The 14,768-nt window shown below is 42.7% G+C and overlaps 1 protein-coding gene across 1 annotated transcript in view; it reads right to left on the bottom strand.

Moving 5' to 3' along the window:
- The window catches only part of TUT7 (terminal uridylyl transferase 7), a gene marked incomplete in the record, with an annotated part of 489,065 nt that overhangs the window by 414,233 nt on the left and 60,064 nt on the right, over nucleotides 1-14,768 (bottom strand).

Genomic DNA, 14,768 nt, shown 5'->3' with positions numbered 1-14,768 from the left:
GGGGCCTCCTGAGTGGGCAAGACTCGTGTAGACGAAGGAGGGAATGATGCAGTACCATGCTTACTCCCCTCACTTGAGGAATCATCTTGGGCATCATTGTCATTATCACATAAATCACATTTATTTAAATGAATAGGAATTCTGGCTTCCCCACATTCAGAACACAGTCTATCTGGTAGTTCAGACATGTTAAACAGGCATAAACTTGATCAGAAAGTACAAAAAACGTTTTAAAAAAAAACCGTTACTGTCACTTTAAATTTTAAACTGAACACACTTTATTACTGCAATTGCGAAAAAACATGAAGGAATTGTTCAAAATTCACCAAATTTTCACCACAGCGTCTTAAAGCCTTGAAAATATTGCACACCAATTTTGGAAGCTTTAACCCTTAAAATAACGGAACCGGAGCCGTTTTAAGCTTTAAACCCCTTTACAGTCCCTGGTATCTGCTTTGCTGAGACCCAACCAAACCCAAAGGGGAATACGATACCAAATGACGCCTTCAGAAGTCTTTTATAAGTATCAGAGCTCCTCTCACATGCGACTGCATGCCATGCCTCTCAAAAACAAGTGCGCAACACCGGCGCGAAAATGAGACTCTGCCTATGCTTTGGGAAAGCCCCTAAAGAATAAGGTGTCTAAAACAGTGCCTGCCGATATTATTATATCAAAATACCCAGATAAAATGATTCCTCAAGGCTAAATATGTGTTAATAATCAATCGATTTAGCCCAGAAAAAGTCTACAGTTTAAATAAGCCCTTGTGAAGCCCTTATTTACAATCGTAATAAACATGGCTTACCGGATCCCATAGGGAAAATGACAGCTTCCAGCATTACATCGTCTTGTTAGAATGTGTCATACCTCAAGCAGCAAGGGACTGCAAACTGTTCCCCCAACTGAAGTTAATTGCTCTCAACAGTCCTGTGTGGAACAGCCATGGATTTTAGTTACGGTTGCTAAAATCATTTTCCTCATACAAACAGAATTCTTCATCTCTTTTCTGTTTCTGAGTAAATAGTACGTACCAGCACTATTTGAAAATAACAAACTCTTGATTGAATAATGAAAAACTACAGTTAAACACTAAAAAACTCTAAGCCATCTCCGTGGAGATGTTGCCTGTACAACGGCAAAGAGAATGACTGGGGTAGGCGGAGCCTAGGAGGGATCATGTGACCAGCTTTGCTGGGCTCTTTGCCATTTCCTGTTGGGGAAGAGAATATCCCACAAGTAAGGATGACGCCGTGGACCGGACACACCTATGTTGGAGAAATATAATCTGTCTAAAATTGACAGGGCGGGCCGTGGACTCGTCATATCATAGAAGAAATTAATCGGGTAAGCATAAATTTACTTTTCTTCTATAAGATACGACGAGTCCGCGGATTCATCCTTTACTTGTGTGATACAATACCAAAGCTACAGGACACGGATGAACAGGAGGGACAAGACAGATGGCTAAACAGAAGGCACCACTGCTTGAAGAACTTTTCTCCCAAAAAACATAATTTATGCTTACCTGATAAATTTATTTATCTTGTAGTGTATCCAGTCCACGGATCATCCATTACTTGTGGGATATTCTCCTTCCCAACAGGAAGTTGCAAGAGGATCACCCACAGCAGAGCTGCTATATAGCTCCTCCCCTCACTGCCATATCCAGTCATTCGACCGAAACAAGCCGAGAAAGGAGAAACCATAGGGTGCAGTGGTGACTGTAGTTTAATTAAAATTTAGACCTGCCTGAAAAGGACAGGGCGGGCCGTGGACTGGATACACTACAAGAGAAATAAATTTATCAGGTAAGCATAAATTATGTTTTCTCTTGTTAAGTGTATCCAGTCCACGGATCATCCATTACTTGTGGGATACCAATACCAAAGCTAAAGTACACGGATGATGGGAGGGACAAGGCAGGAACTTAAACGGAAGGAACCACTGCCTGTAGAACCTTTCTCCCAAAAACAGCCTCCGAAGAAGCAAAAGTATCAAATTTGGAAAATTTGGAAAAAGTATGAAGCGAAGACCAAGTTGCAGCCTTGCAAATCTGTTTAACAGAGGCCTCATTTTTAAAGGCCCAGGTGGAAGCCACAGCTCTAGTAGAATGAGCTGTAATCCTTTCAGGAGGCTGCTGTCCAGCAGTCTCATAGGCTAAACGGATTATACTCCGAAGCCAAAAAGAGAGGTTGCCGAGGCCTTCTGACCTCTCCTCTGTCCAGAGTAAACAACAAACAGGTTAGATGTTTGGCGAAAATCTTTAGTAGCCTGTAAGTAAAACTTCAAGGCACGGACTACGTCTAGATTATGCAAAAGACGTTCCTTCTTTGAAGAAGGATTAGGACATAATGATGGAACAACAATCTCTTGATTAATATTCTTGTTAGAAACCACCTTAGGTAAAAACCCAGGTTTTGTACGCAGAACAACTTTATCTGAATGAAAGATCAGATAAGGAGAATCACAATGTAAGGCAGATAACTCCGAGACTCTTCGAGCCGAGGAAATAGCCATCAGAAAAAGAACTTTCCATGAAAGAAGTTTGATATCAATAGAATGAAGGGGTCCAAACGGAACTCCTTGAAGAACTTTAAGAACCAAGTTTAAGCTCCATGGAGGAGCAACAGGTTTAAACATAGGCTTAATTCTAACTAAAGCCTGACAAAATGCCTGAACGTCTGGAACCTCTGCCAGACGCTTGTGTAAAAGAATAGACAGAGCAGAAATCTGTCCCTTTAAAGAACTAGCTGATAATCCTTTGTCCAAACCCTCTTGGAGAAAGGACAATATCCTAGGAATCCTAACCCTACTCCATGAGTAATTCTTGGATTCACACCAATGAAGATATTTACGCCATATCTAGTGGTAAATTTTCCTGGTGACAGGCTTTCGTGCCTGTATTAAGGTATCAATTACTGACTCGGAGAAGCCACGCTTTGATAGGATCAAGCGTTTAAATCTCCATGCAGTCAGTCTCAGAGAAAGTAGATTCGGATGATTGAAAGGACCTTGTATTAGAAGGTCTTGTCTCAGAGGCAGAATCCATGGTGGAAAGGATGACATGTCCACTAGGTCTGCATACCAGGTCCTGCGTGGCCAAGCAGGCGCTATCAATATCACTGATGCTCTTTCCTGTTTGATTTTGGCAATCAGACGAGGGAGCAGAGGAAACGGTGGAAACACATAAGCCAGGTTGAAGAACCAAGGCGCTGCTAGAGCATCTATCAGTGCCGCTTCTGGGTCCCTGGACCTGGATCCGTAACAAGGAAGCTTGGCGTTCTGGCGAGACGCCATGAGATCCAATTCTGGTTTGCCCCAACGGAGAACCAATTGAGCAAACACCTCCGGATGGAGTTCCCATTCCCCCAGATGAAAAGTCTGACGACTTAGAAAATCCGCCTCCCAGTTCTCTACACCTGGGATATGGATCGCTGACAGGTGGCAAGAGTGAGTCTCTGCCCAGCGAATTATCTTGGAGACTTCTGACATCGCTAGGGAACTCCTGGTTCCCCCTTGATGGTTGATGTAAGCCACAGTCGTGATGTTGTCTGACTGAAATCTGATGAACCTCAGTGTTGCTAGCTGAGGCCAAGCCAGAAGAGCATTGAATATTGCTCTTAACTCCAGAATATTTATTGGGAGGAGTTTCTCCTCCTGAGTCCATGAACCCTGAGCCTTCAGGGAGTTCCAGACTGCACCCCAACCTAGAAGGCTGGCATCTGTTGTTACTATTGTCCAATCTGGTCTGCGAAAGGTCATACCCTTGGACAGATGGGCCCGAGATAACCACCAGAGAAGAGAATCTCTGGTTTCCTGATCCAGATTTAGTAGAGGGGACAAATCTGTGTAATCCCCATTCCACTGACTGAGCATGCATAATTGCAGCAGTCTGAGATGCAGGGGCGCGAATGGCACTATGTCCATCGCCGCTACCATTAAGCCGATTACTTCCATGCACTCAGCACCGTGGGGCGCGGAATGGAGTGAAGAACACGGCAAGCATTTAGAAGTTTTGATAACCTGGACTCCGTCAGGTAAATTTTCATTTCTACAGAATCTATTAGAGTCCCTAGGAAGGAAACCCTCGTGAGAGGAGATAGAGAACTCTTTTCTTCATTCACTTTCCACCCATGCGACCTCAGGAATGCCAGAACTATCTCTGTATGAGATTTGGCAATTTGAAAGCTTGACGCCTGTATGAGGATGTCGTCCAGGTAAGGAGCCACCGCTATGCCTCGCGGTCTTAGGACCGCCAGAAGAGAGCCCAGAACCTTTGTAAAAATTCTTGGCCTGTAGCCAACCCGAATGGAAGAGCTACAAATTGGTAATGCCTGTCTAGAAAGGCAAACCTCAGGAACTGATGATGATTCTTGTGAATCGGAATGTGAAGGTAGGCATCCTTTAAGTCCACTGTGGTCATGTACTGACCCTCTTGGATCATGGGTAAAATGGTTCGAATAGTTTCCATCTTGAATGACGGAACTCTGAGGAATTTGTTTAGGATCTTTATATCCAAAATTGGTCTGAAGGTTCCCTCTTTTTTGGGAACCACAAACAGATTTGAATAAAACCCCTGTCCTTGTTCCGTCCGCGGAACTGGATGGATCACTCCCATTACAAGGAGATCTTGTACGCAGCTTAGGAATGCCTCTTTCTTTACCTGGTTTGCAGATAATCTTGAAAGGTGAAATCTCCCTTGTGGAGGAGAAGCTTTGAAGTCCAGAAGATATCCCTGAGATATGATCTCCAAAGCCCAGGGATCCTGAACATCTCTTGCCCACGCCTGGGCGAAGAGAGAGAGTCTGCCCCCTACTAGATCCGTTGTCGGATAGGGGGCCGCTCCTTCATGCTGTTTTAGAGGCAGCAGCAGGCTTTCTGGCCTGCTTGCCCTTGTTCCAGGACTGATTAGGTTTCCAGGCCTGCTTGGATTGAGCAAAAGTTCCCTCTTATTTTGAAGCAGAGGAGGTTGATGCTGCACCTGCCTTGAAATTTCGAAAGGCACGAAAATTAGACTGTTTGGCCTTTGATTTGGCCCTGTCCTGAGGAAGGGTATGGACCTTACCTCCAGTAATGTCAGCAATAATTTCTTTCAAACCAGGCCCGAATAAGGTCTGCCCCTTGAAAGGAATGTTGAGTAATTTAGACTTTGAAGTCACATCAGCTGACCAGGATTTGAGCCATAGCGCCCTACGCGCCTGGATGGTGAATCCGGAATTCTTAGCCGTTAGTTTAGCCAAATGAACAATGGCATCAGAAACAAATGAGTTAGCTAGCTTAAGAGTTCTAAGCTTGTCAACAATTTCAGTCAATGGAGCTGTATGGATGGCCTCTTCCAGGGCCTCAAACCAGAATGCCGCCGCAGCAGTGACAGGCGCAATGCATGCAAGGGGCTTTAAAATAAAACCTTGTTGAATAAACATTTTCTTAAGGTAACCCTCTAATTTTTTATCCATTGGATCTGAAAAATCACAACTGTCCTCAACCGGGATAGTGGTACGCTTTGCTAACGTAGAAACTGCTCCCTCCACCTTAGGGACCGTCTGCCATAAGTCCTGTGTAGTGGCATCTATTGGAAACATTTTTCTAAATATAGGAGGTGGGGAAAAGTGCACACCGGGCCTATCCCACTCCTTACTAATAATTTCTGTAAGCCTTTTAGGTATTGGAAAAACATCAGTACTCGCCGGCACTGCATAGTATTTATCCAGCCTACACAATTTCTCTGGCACTGCAATTGTGTCACAGTCATTCAGAGCAGCTAATACCTCCCCAAGCAATACACAGAGGTTCTCAAGCTTAAATTTAAAATTAGAAATCTCTGAATCAGGTCTCCCCAATTCAGAGACGTCACCCACAGACTGAAGCTCTCCGTCCTCAGGTTCTGCATATTGTGACGCAGTATCAGACATGGCTCTTACAGCATCTACGCGCTCTGTATCTCGTCTAACCCCAGAGCTATCACGCTTGCCTCTCAATTCAGGCAATCTGGATAATACCTCTGACAGGGTATTATTCATGATTGCAGCCATGTCCTGCAAAGTAATTGCTATGGGCGTCCCTGATGTACTTGGCGCCATATTAGCGTGCGTCCCTTGAGCGGGAGGCGAAGTGTCCGACACGTGGGGAGAGTTAGTCGGCATAACTTCCCCCTCGACAAACCCCTCTGGTGACAATTCTTTTATAGATAAAGACTTATCTTTACTGTTTAAGGTGAAATCAATACATATAGTACACATTCTCCTATGAGGCTCCACCATGGCTTTTAAACATAGTATCCTCTTTTTCAGACATGTTTGTACAGACTAGCAATGAGACTAGCAAGCTTGGAAAACACTTTAAAGCAAGTTAACAAGCAATATAAAAAAACGTTACTGTGCCTTTAAGAGAAACAAATTTTGACAAAATTTGAAATAACAGTGAAAAAAGGCAGTTACACTAACAAAATTTATACAGTGTATGTAACAAGTCAGCAGAGCATTGCACCCACTTGCAAATGGATGATTAACCCCTTAGTAACAAAAACAGAATAATAAATGACAAAAATGTTTGTTTGTTTTTTAAACACAGTCACAACAACTGCCACCGTCTACTGTGGTTGTTACCCTCCTCAAACACGACTTTGAAGCCTTTTGAGCCCTTCAGAGATGTCCTGTATCATGCAGAGGGAAGCTGAATGTCTCTGTCAGTATTTTTATCTACACAGAAAAGCACTAAAAAGGCCCCTCCCACTCATATTACAACAGTGGAAAGCCTCAGGAAACCAAGCCAGCCATGTGGAAAAAAACTAGGCCCCAATAAGTTTTGTCACCAAACATATATAAAAACGATTAACATGCCAGCAAACGTTTTATATTACACTTTTATAAGAGTATGTATCTCTGTTAATAAGCCTGATACCAGTCGCTATCACTGCATTTAAGGCTTAACTTATATTAATACGGTATCAGCAGCATTTTTCTAGCAAATTCCATCCCTAGAAATATGTTAACTGCACATACCTTATTGCAGGAAAACCTGCACGCCATTCCCCCTCTGAAGTTACCTCACTCCTCAGAATATGTGAGAACGACAGTGGATCTTAGTTACTTCTGCTAAGATCATAGAAATCACAGGCAGATTCTTCTTTTAATGCTGCCTGAGATGAAACAGTACACTCCGGTACCATTTAAAAATAAACTTTTGATTGAAGTTAAAAAACTAACTATAATACACCACTCTCCTCTTACTACGTCCATCTTTGTTGAGAGTTGCAAGAGAATGACTGGATATGGCAGTGAGGGGAGGAGCTATATAGCAGCTCTGTTGTGGGTGATCCTCTTGCAACTTCCTGTTGGGAAGGAGAATATCCCACAAGTAATGGATGATCCGTGGACTGGATACACTTAACAAGAGAAATAACCTCTGAAGAAGCAAAAGTATCAAATTTGTAAAATTTGGAAAAGGTATGAAATGAAGACCAAGTCGCAGCCTTACAAATCTGTTCAACAGAAGCATCATTTTTAAAAGCCCATGTGGAAGCCACCGTTCTAGTAGAGTGAGCTGTAATTCTTTCAGGAGGCTGCAGTCCAGCAGTCTTGTATGCCAAATGGATGATGCTTTTCAGCCAAAAAGAAAGAGAGGTAGCCGTAGCTTTTTGACCTCTACGTTTTCCAGAATAGACAACAAACAGAGAAGATGTTTGACAGAAATCTTTGGTCGCTTGCTAGTAAAACTTCAAGGCACGAACCACGTCCAAGTTGTGCAAAAGACTCTCCTACTTAGAGGAAGGATTAGGACACAGGGAAGGAACAACAATTTCCTGATTAATATTCTTATTAGTAACAACCTTAGGAAGGAATCCAGGTTTGGTACGCAAAACCACCTTATCAGCATGAAAAACAAGATAAGGCGAGTCGCATTGCAATGCAGATAGTTCAGAAACTCTTCGAGCCGAAGAGATAGCAACTAAAAACAGACCTTTCCTAGACAGAAGCTTAATATCTATGGAATGCATAGGTTCAAACGGAACCCCTTGAAGAACTTTAAGAACTAAATTCAATCGCCATGGCGGAGCAACAGGTTTAAACACAAGCTTGATTCTAACTAAAGCCTGACAGAACGACTGAACGTCTGGAACATCTGCCAGACGCTTGTGTTGTAAAATTGACAAAGCAGATATATGTCCCTTTAAGGAACTAGCTGATAACCCCTTCTCCAATCCTTCTTGGGGAAAGGACAAAATCCTAGGAATCCTGATCTTACTCCATGAGTAGCCTTTGCATTTGCACCAAAAGTGACTCAGAGAATCCCCGCTTAGATAAAATCAAGCGTTCAATCTCCAGGCAGTCAGCCGCAGAGAAACTAGATTTAGATGCTGGAACGGACCTTGAATGAGAAGGTCCTGTCTCAGTGGCAGAGTCCCCGGTGGTAGAGATGACATGTCCACCAGATCTGCATACCAAGTCCTGCGTGGCCACGCAGGTGCTATCAAAATCACCAAAGCTCTCTCCTGTTTGATTCTGGCGATCAGACAAGGAAGGAGAGGAAATGGTGGAAACACATATGCCAGGTTGAACGACCAAGGTACTGCTAGAGCATCTATCAGTACTGCTTGAGGATCCCTTGATCTGGACCCGTAACAAGGAAGTTTGGCATTCTGACGAGATGCCATCAGATCCACTTCTGGTGTGCCCCCCATTGATGAATCAATTGTGCAAACATATCAGGATGAAGTTCCCACTCCTCCGGATGAAAAGTCTGAAGACTTAGAAAATCCGCTTCCCAGTTATCCACTCCTGAGATATAGATTGCTGATAGATGGCAAGAGTGAGCCTCTACCCATCGAATTATTTTGGAAACCTCTATCATCGCTAGAGAACTCTTTGTTCCCCCTTGATGATTGATATATGCTACAGTCGTGATATTGTCCGACTGGAATATTATGAATCTGGCCAAAACCAGCTGAGGCCACGCCTGAAGCGCATTGAATATCGCTCTCAGTTCTAGAATATTTATCGGGAGGAGAGCCTCCATACCCTGTGCTTTCAGGGAATTCCAGACTGCACCCCAGCCCAAGAGGCTGGCGTCCATCGTCACTATGACCCATGCTGGCCTGCGGAAACACATTCCCTGGGACAGATGATCCTGTGACAACCACCAAAGAAGAGAGTCTCTGGTCTCTTGATCCAGATTTATCTGAGGAGATAAATTTGCATAATCCCCATTCCACTGATTGAGCATGTATAGTTGCAGTGGTCTGAGATGCAAGCGAGCAAACGGAACTATGTCCATTGCTTCTACCATTAGTCCGATTACCTCCATACACTGAGCCACGGACGGCCGAGGAATGGAATGAAGAGCTCGGCAGGTGGTTAAAATCTTTGATTTCTTGACCTCCGTCAGAAAAATTTTCATGTCTACCGAATCTATCAGAGTTCCCAGGAATGGAACTCTTGTGAGGGGGATAAGTGAACTCTTTTTTTACGTTCACCTTCCACCTGTGAGATCTTAGAAAAGCCAACACAATGTCCATGTGAGATTTGGCTAGTTGGTAAGTTGACGCCTGAATTAAGATATTGTCTAGATAATGCGCCACTGCTATGCCCCGCGGCCTTAGAACCGCCAGAAGGGACCCTAGCACCTTTGTGAAAATTCTGGGAGCTGTGGCCAACCCAAAGGGAAGAGACACAAACTGGTAATGTTTGTCCAGAAAGGCGAACCTGAGGAACTGGTGATGATCTTTGTGGATAGGGATGTGCAGATACGCATCCTTCAAATCCACGGTGGTCATAAATTGACCCTCCGGGATCATTGGTAAATAGTCCGAATAGTCTCCATCTTGAAGGATGGGACTCTGAGGAATTTGTTTAGGATCTTGAGATCTACAATTGGTCTGAAGGTTCCCTCTTTTTTGGGAACCACAAACAGATTGGAGTAGAACCCCTGCCCCTGTTCTGTTTTTGGAACTGAGCAGATTACTCCCATGGTATATAGGTCTTTTACACAGCGTAAGAACGCCTCTCTTTTTGTCTGGTTTACAGACAATCGAGAAAGATGGAATCTCCACCTTGGAGGAGAATCTTTGAAATCTAAGATACCCCTGGGTCACGATTTCTAAAGCCCAGGAGTCCTGAACGTCTCTTGCCCAAGCCTGAGCAAAGAGAGAAAGTATGCCCCCTACTAGATCCGGTCCCGGATCGGGGGCTGTCCCTTCATGCTGTCTTGGTGGCAGTAGTGGGCTTCTTGGCCTGTTTACTCTTGTTCCAAGTTTGGTTAGGTCATCAGACTGACTTGGATTGAGCAAAATTCCCCTCCTGCTTTGCAATCAGTGCCTGCTCCCAGATTACTTCACGTGCACGAGCATAGTGTTATCTATATGAAATATCTGAAATAACACCCTCTAGTGGTGAAAAACTGTTAAAATGCAATCTGAAAGAGGTGGGCTTCAAGGTCTAAGAAATTAGCATATGAACCTCCTAGGTTAAGCTTTCAACTAAGAATACCAAGAGAACAAAGCAAAATTGGTGATAAAAGTAAATTGGAAAATTGTTTAAAATTACATGCTCTATCTGAATCATGAAAGTTTATTTTGGCCTAGACTTTCCCTTTAAGAGCCCTAATTCTATCCAGAATATCATCTAATGGGGTCTCAACCTGAAGAGCCTCCTCTAGAGCCTCGAACCAAAACACAGCTGCAGTAGTTACAGGAACAATGCACGCTATAGGTTGCAGAAGAAAACCCTAATGAATAAATATTTTCTTTAGAAGACCCTCTAATTTTTTATCCATAGGATCTTTGAAAGCACAACTGTCCTCAATAGGTATAGTTGTTGTACGCTTAGCCAGGGTAGAAATAGCTCCGTCAACCTTAGGGACCATCTGCCACGAGTCCCGAATGGTGTCTGATATGGGAAACATTTTCCTAAAAGTAGGAGGGGGAGAAAAGGGAATACCTGGTCTATCCCACTCCTTTGTAACAATGTCTGAAATCCTCTTTGGGACCGGGAAAACATTAGTTTAAGTAGGGACCTCTAGATATCTATCCATTTTACACAATTTCTCTGGTGGAATTACAATAGGGTCACAATCATCCAGAGTTGCTAAAACCTCCCTAAGCAACAGGCGGAGGTGCTCTATTTTAAATTTAAAAGCCGTCATATCTGAATCTGTCTGAGGAAACATCTTTCCTGAATCAGAAATCTCTCCCTCAGACAGCAAATCCCTCACCGCCAACTCAGAACATTGTGAAGGTACATCGGAGATGGCTAATAAAGCGCCAGAGGGCTCAGCATTTACTCTCACAACGGACCTACTGCGCTTCCCCTGCAACCCAGGCAGCTTAGATAATACCTCTGTGAGGGTAGTATTCATAACTGCGGCCATATCTTGCAGGGTGAAAGAATTAGACGCACTAGAAGTACTTGGCGTCGCTTGTGTGGGCGTTAATGGTTGTGACACTTGGGGAGAATTAGATAGCATAACCTGATTCCCTTCTGACTGAGAATCATACTGCCACATACTTTTATCAGCTAAAATATGTTCTTTGCAATTAATTGCCCTTTCAGTGCATGAGGGACACATTTTAAGTGGGGGTTCCACAATGGCTTCCAAACACATTGAACATTGGCTTTCCTCAATGTCAGACATGTTAAACAGGCTAGTAATGACCACAAACAGGCTTGAAAACACTTCATTTAGTGAAAAAATAATCTTAAAAAAAGGTACTGCGCCTTTAAGAGAAAAAAAGCATACACGTTCTGCAAAACAGCTTAAAAATAATCAAATCGTTCCAATTTTTTGCATGAATATTCAAAATATGTAGCTAAGATTGCCCCACAAGGAAAGGAACACTTAACCCTTTACAGTGAAAAACTGGATAATCAATAAGGCCTAAATCCGGAAAAAAACTCCCCCTGCACCTCGCCACAGCCCTGCTGTGGCGCCTACCTGCCCTCAGGGATTGGAAAAACTGGGTTAAAGCATCGATTTGGCCCAACACTTCCACAAGGGCCCACCGGAGATGGAGCTTGCTGCTTGCTTTGCAAAGACAACTGTGCAACTGAGCCGTGAAAATAGGCTCCGCCCATCTCACTCTATGTTTTGCAGCCCAAATGAACCGCACCAGAGCGGTCTCAAACTAGCCATGTGGGTTCTGAAACCCAAAAAGAAGCCAAGTGTACCCTTTTATTAAAGCCTCAAAAACGTTACTACCAAAAACGTTATCAGCACTCCCAGTTCAATAAACGTTTGCCCACAAACATTCAAACTCAGTGTCAACCATTTTTTATTAGCCCCTATATGCAAGCTTTGTAATACCCCATTTCTCTTAGGATTACTGCTTACCCTTACCCTCATGGGGATACTGTCAGTCTTTCTGAAATACCACAGTCTCTCCAGAAAAAATGACTGAACATACCTCACTGCTATATAGCATGAAAACGTACCTCATACTGAAGTTTCTTAAGTACTCCTCAGCCATTCTGTGGGAACTGCTCTGGATCTTAGTGACAAATGCTAAGATCATCAGCCTCCAGGCAGAAGTCTAAATCCACCTGCTGCCTGAGAGTAAATAGTACACACCGGTACTATTTAAAATAAAAAAACTCTTGCTTGAAGAAAATAAAAACTAACATTTTATCACCTCTTTCACTTTACCCTTCCTAGTATTTAGAGTAGGCAAAGAGAATGACTGGGGGGTGGAGCTAAGGGAGGAGCTATATAGACAGCTCTGCTGTGGTGCTCTTTGCCACTTCCTGTTAGCAGGAGGATAATATCCCACAAGTAAAGGATGAATCCGTGGACTCGTCGTATCTTATAGAAGAAATAAAGATATTATTCATCTGAGTCTGAGAATTCTCTCTCAGATAATCCCGAAGTATCTTCCTCTTTCAGGTAACAGGGAAGAACCATTCGGAATAGCAACTACCAAATCAAACACCTTAAATGATTGAAAATTATTCCTCTAGTAATGTTTTCTACCACGTGGGAAAAATATATAATGCATGAAATGCAGAGTAACTCCGGGTGGAGCGTAAGAGGAAATGCATGTGGGCCATAAAAGTTTGTGGGACACTATAGGAGAAATTTGTGGCATAGATTGACCATTGTCAACAGACTCCTAAACAGCAAACGCCTTTTTTTTTAATAAAAATTGACACATAAAAAAAAAGTTACTGTCTCTTTAAATTTAAAAAAAGTAAAAACTTTTGTGTGTTCTTGTTCCATCCTAAGTCACAAAGGATGAATTAAACATAAACAGCAGAAATTCTTTTAATAAAAATGAACAGATAAAAAACGTTACCGTCACTTTAAATTTTAAAGCTAACTTTTTAGTTTTGTGTGCAGAAATGAGTTAGATTAGCAGGCAAATATCGTAGCACATACCAACACCTCTCAGAAATATTGCTGAAGTGATCCATCCGTACCCAATATTTAAATGCAATAAAACTTTATGACTGTTACTGTCTTTTTTCCTAAACAGATCCGGAACGCACTGTAGCGCTATCCGGACCCACATAAGAGAGAGCACTGAGTACTGTGTTGGAAAGTAACAACTCCACTACCTTCAGATGAATGGAAGATGATAAGCGAGTGCAGCCTAAGTCAGCCCCAAACATAGCTCCGCCCTTCGTGGGCGTGATAACGCTCATCTCAGAGTTTCCCCAGAGATTGGAAATTGCTCCGCTCAAAAACGGCGCCAAACTCAACCCCGCCCTTCGTGGGTGTAACAATACACGCTATCCCAGTCCCCATTATTATCTTAGAGGTAGGCTACCGGGAAAACATAATTTATGTAAGAACTTACCTGATAAATTCATTTCTTTCATATTAACAAGAGTCCATGAGCTAGTGACGTATGGGATATACATTCCTACCAGGAGGGGCAAAGTTTCCCAAACCTTAAAATGCCTATAAATACACCCCTCACCACACCCACAAATCAGTTTAACGAATAGCCAAGAAGTGGGGTGATAAGAAAAAAAGTGCGAAGCATATAAAATAAGGAATTGGAATAATTGTGCTTTATACAAAAAAATCATAACCACCACAAAAAAGGGTGGGCCTCATGGACTCTTGTTAATATGAAAGAAATGAATTTATCAGGTAAGTTCTTACATAAATTATGTTTTCTTTCATGTAATTAACAAGAGTCCATGAGCTAGTGACGTATGGGATAATGACTACCCAAGATGTGGATCTTTCCACACAAGAGTCACTAGAGAGGGAGGGATAAAATAAAGACAGCCAATTCCTGCTGAAAATAATCCACACCCAAAATAAAGTTTAACAAAAAACATAAGCAGAAGATTCAAACTGAAACCGCTGCCTGAAGAACTTTTCTACCAAAAACTGCTTCAGAAGAAGAAAATACATCAAAATGGTAGAATTTAGTAAAAGTATGCAAAGAGGACCAAGTTGCTGCTTTGCAGATCTGGTCAACCGAAGCTTCATTCCTAAACGCCCAGGAAGTAGATACTGACCTAGTAGAATGAGCTGTAATTCTCTGAGGCGGAATTTTACCCGACTCAACATAGGCAAGATGAATTAAAGATTTCAACCAAGATGCCAAAGAAATGGCAGAAGCTTTCTGGCCTTTCCTAGAACCGGAAAAGATAACAAATAGACTAGAAGTCTTACAGAAAGATTTCGTAGCTTCAACATAATATTTCAAAGCTCTAACAACATCCAAAGAATGCAACGATTTCTCCTTAGAATTCTTAGGATTAGGACATAATGAAGGAACCACAATTTCTCTACTAATGTTGTTGGAATTCACAACTTTAGG

The sequence above is a fragment of the Bombina bombina genome, chromosome 2 (assembly GCF_027579735.1).
Source record: "Bombina bombina isolate aBomBom1 chromosome 2, aBomBom1.pri, whole genome shotgun sequence".
Lineage (NCBI taxonomy): Eukaryota > Metazoa > Chordata > Amphibia > Anura > Bombinatoridae > Bombina > Bombina bombina.
The sequence above is the reverse complement of the archived record's forward strand: the minus strand, read 5'-3'. Positions and strand labels throughout refer to the sequence as shown.